This window comes from Priapulus caudatus, unplaced genomic scaffold, assembly GCF_000485595.1.
Source record: "Priapulus caudatus unplaced genomic scaffold, Priapulus_caudatus-5.0.1 Scaffold562, whole genome shotgun sequence".
Classification (NCBI taxonomy): Eukaryota; Metazoa; Priapulida; class Priapulimorpha; order Priapulimorphida; family Priapulidae; genus Priapulus; species Priapulus caudatus.
In genome coordinates, this window is record NW_014577623.1 from 207,320 (window position 1) to 211,832 (window position 4,513).

The 4,513-nt window shown below is 43.1% G+C and overlaps 1 long non-coding RNA gene across 1 annotated transcript; it reads right to left on the reverse strand.

The window, feature by feature from the left end:
• Positions 1–558: 558 nt before the first annotated feature.
• On the reverse strand, positions 559–4,507 carry LOC106811670. Its single transcript, XR_001394174.1, has 3 exons — positions 3,382–4,507; positions 2,836–2,954; positions 559–1,328 (listed from the first exon to the last, which is right to left on the reverse strand). It is a non-coding gene; the product is annotated as an uncharacterized LOC106811670 (long non-coding RNA).
• Between the last annotated feature and the right edge of the window lie 6 nt (positions 4,508–4,513).

The following is a 4,513-nucleotide window of genomic DNA, read 5'->3' on the forward strand; positions in this document are numbered from 1 at the left end:
TGCAGGCACTTGTGTAGTTAATTGCAGTATCAAGTGTTGATGTTTTCGAGTTTTGCATAGCTCTGATTTTGTGTTAGTGCAGCATAGACGATAGAAAGAAAATCAAGAATTAGGTAGTTTTATATATAAACTTTTTATTGCTATATGAATTGTAAAACATTGAAATTCGTTTAAAATAAAATATTTATTTACAAAATACATTTATAACATTTATAATTTGCATATTCACTCTCTATCTAAGCTATCTCTCTATCTAACCTATCTCTCTACTCTCCCTCTCTCCCTCTCGCGCGCGCTCTCCCAGACTCATACACACTTTCACGCGCTCTCTCACTCTCGCTCGCTCTCTCTCTCATGCGCACTATCTCTCCCTCGTGTCGCTCACACTCCTCCTAAGCTAAGCTAAGCTAACCTATGCTTGCCTAATGCAATCTCTCCCCCTATCCTAACTCCCCCCTCCCCCCTACCCCTCCCCACCTTTGCCGGACCTCTTCCCCCTCCCCCTATTCCGCCCTTCCCCTCCCCTGTGCCCACTCCACCCCTCCCCTCCCTCTTCACTACCCCTCTTTTACTCACACGGTCATTCTCGCTGTCACTCTCGCAGTCACTCTTCAATCGTCCCTCTGAAAAACCTACAACAACCTACAAAATTTATTTTTCTCGCAACATACATTTGCAAATACAGTACACAATAAAATGAACATGAAACGAATCAATTTGCTGCAAATTACAACTTTGAAACTGTACAATTTACGTGACGTTATTTTTGCTGCAAATTACGTACTTATGACGAAATAGAGTTGAATTTGAAGCGAGTGAATTGGCTTTAACGTTAATAAATTAGGTTAAATGGTAGTAAGTTAAGGTATATTTGGATCAACGATTAAATGAAAACGGTACTAACTGCCACGATCACCGCTATGAGCAACAAATTTCTTATCCTTGTCATTAAAAATGCTAGTCGAATACGTCGAACATTGAACTGCTGACGTCTAAATACAAACTCGATAAAAAACTACTCTCGATTCAATTAACAACACACAGATACATTACAAGCCAGTTTCACGATAACGTAGTGCATCGTTGCAACAACAGTCTTGGCTTCAAAGATTTCATGCACTCACGCCTTCCGTCAGCTTGATGATGTGTCTACGTCTGCACAAATGTCCTTTTACACGAATTGGTGGCTCATTGCGGGTGTGTGCTGATCCGTGGGTGTGGCAGTGTTACGCAGCTTCTCAACAGAAGTGAGTTCCTTCTGTTTCCTTGTCCTGGATCCTGGTTCGTTGTTCCGGTTTGTTGTTCCGGTTCCTTCCTGGTTCCTTGTTCTGTAACAACAGTAAAGACAAAATTGCAATGAATAAGTGTGAGATTATTAATGCATAAGTATAGGTGATTACATTAATGAGCAACCCATTAGGAGGCATTATAACGGATAATTTCAGTCAACACATTTATGGATATTTCATATTTAATTTACATTTCTTATGTTCGATTCCAAATATAACAGTTCAGACAGACCAAATTAATTTGATAAAACCATTTTGATGAACAACAAAAAACTCCTCTTTCCTTTCTCTCTCTTTCTCGACGCATGCACGCACGCACGCACGCACGCACTCACGCACACACACGCACGCACACATGCATGAACCCATGCACACATATACGTGTACATCCCCCATCCCTCACTATCTCTCATACTTTCTCACTACATGCTGCCATCCTGCACAACATGCCCACAAGACACGCCCTTCCCTAATGCCTCTATTCCACACAGACCACGAATCCTACAAATCGCCACGAATTGATTAACTTTAGGATTCGCGAGGATTTGTGGAATTTTGCAAATTTCTTGTCCAAATCGTGACGCTCTACGATAGAGTTATGATACAGGTACGATAGAGTTACGAATATTCGTGGGATTCGGCTCGAATCGCTCAAATATTGTCAAGAATTCACTACGATTTACAAGAATCGATTACGAATACTGCACGAACGTTAGGAATCAGTTACGAATCAGTTAAGAATATGCCGAATCGAATGCATCTACGAATCAGGTACGATTAAAATTGAATTCGTGACTATTCTTGACAATTCGTGGGATTTTCCCTCAAGATAGGTACAGCCCTCAACCCCTGCTTGAAATTTTGGACCTTTGGGCGTGTGATCAAGGCATCAGTTCCAAAATGGATGTTAAACGTACGCAGAGCAGCTGTAGTACTGGCCCTGGAACTGGAGTATCAACACCAGCTGCTGAAAGCTAGAAGAAGACTGCTTCGAAGAAGAAGGAGAAGAGCCCCCAGGTGGTGGGTTAGACCGTGGCTGACACCAGCTAGAAGGCTAGAATATGGTCACTACAACAGACTGATACAGGAGCTGAGGGTGGAAGATGAGAATGCCTTTGCCAACTATGTAAGAATGCCACCCCACATGTTTGATGAGCTACTCAACAGAATTAGCCCAGTAATCCAGAGGAGGGACACCCCCGAATGAGTTAAAAATACCTACGAATGCCTACGAATCTATTACGATCTATTACGAATCAGTTACGATGCCTAAGAATGCACTACGAATTTGTTACGAATTAACTACGATTTTTTGGAATCGAGAGTTCGTGGCCAAAATTTTGAACAGCTCAAAACTTTTGCCACAAATTCCCGATCGCTCAAGAATTGAAAGAACTGACTACGAATAAATACGAATCAGTTAAGAACTTCACGAACTGATTACGATTCAACTACAAATCCTAAAATTTCAGTCAATTCGTAGCGAATCGTTGGATTCGTGGTCTGTGTGGAATAGAGGCATAAGACACGGACAGGAACTACTCACTTTGTATTGCTGGTCCAAATGATAAGCATGCATGGTGTTTGAATGGAGGAAAAGACATCTTGCTCCAGCCTCATGACTAAACACACTGGCACTAATTATCCCTCCTCTTATCCAATTATCTGAAAACAGATACGGTCAAAGTGACAGAACATGTAGAGAGTTGGTAGAAATTGGTGAAAAAATTTGGTTCTGCCAATAGATAACGTCTTACATTGATCACTGAATTTGATACAAACACGTTTATATTATAGATTGCAATTCACTGAATTAGTTCTGCTTGTGCTGTAATAACTAAGAAACAAGTCTTCTCCATCTTCTTGGAGTAGAGTTGGTTGAAATTGGTGGAAAAATTTGGTGGAAAAATTTGGTTCTGCCAATAGATAACGTCTTACATTGATCACTGAATTTAATACAAACACGTTTATATTATAGATTGCAATTCACTGAATTAGTTCTGCTTGTGCTGTAATAACTAAGAAACAAGTCTTCTCCATCTTCTTGGGTCACTAGCAGATATTTAGTTGGAGAAAGGCTGGTGTTATTTACCTTCTTCGATGCATGGATTATCCTTGCATGGCACTCCTTTAGCTATGTTTGTTCTTCCCTTTGTTCTTCAATGCTGTGTTCAGTCACTTGCACATCTCCACTACATTAGACATCTTCACCGTAACCCTCGCACGGGAGGCTAAACAGGTGCTATGCCTTGCCCAAGGACACCCTGTAGCTAAGGGTGGCAGAGGAAGCTTATCTCCTCACTAGTGACTTATGAAGTCACTCCCTTCTCCAATCACTTGGCCGCTGGTCTTCCCAGGTGGTTCTTGCACGGCGATGACACCGTTTCCATAAGTAGTTGGTGTCGGTGGTAGTGGAGTTGGTGATGAAATTAGCAGCGCATCACTGGATCATCTCTTTGCTGTTAGTCTTTGTTGATGGATCGCAGATGGAGGGAAGCATACATTCAATGGTTGGTAAAACTTATAGCTTGGATGGAAGAGGAAGCTCACCTTCTCACTGTGGACTTATGAAAGTCTTTCCTCTTCCATAAGATATATACATGTGCTGTAATTGTCTGCATATATATCATGGACTCAGGCATCAACTTGGTCGGGTAGTCTTCGTCTGAGGGCCAGCAAGGTTGATGTGACGGCGAGTCATGAGGTTGCATGCAACTGGTATTAGAACCGAGCAATACTCTTGATTCTTCTTGACTTACGATGAAATTCTGCCCGGTGAGGTTCCCACTCAAAAGCTGACGTTCCGGATGGGTCCAAGGTGACATTTCGAGCCATGCAGTGAGCCGATAGATAGATCTGCCTCCATATAATGTAAGCTGAACAATGGTGTGCATTGTCTTCCGACGAGTGTAGATGCTATAGTCGTATTAATGTCTCGTAGGCGCCAAAGTCCCCGGCGAGCGAAACTCGAACTAAACCGCGCAACCGCATTTTCCGCGCGGTTAACAACATATAGACACAAACACCTAAGTACATTGTTGCCACATTATGGGTGAGGAGAGCCCTGCGCGCGCCCGGCCGGCCGCAACACGCGTACGTTTGCGTGTGCGGGCGGGAACAGCCCGCCCTCGATCGACGACGTCATTCAACCTACGCGATTGTGCCAGGGTAAACCTGCGAGCCGGACACCCCAACCCTAACTCCCACGCTCGTGGGAGGGGGGA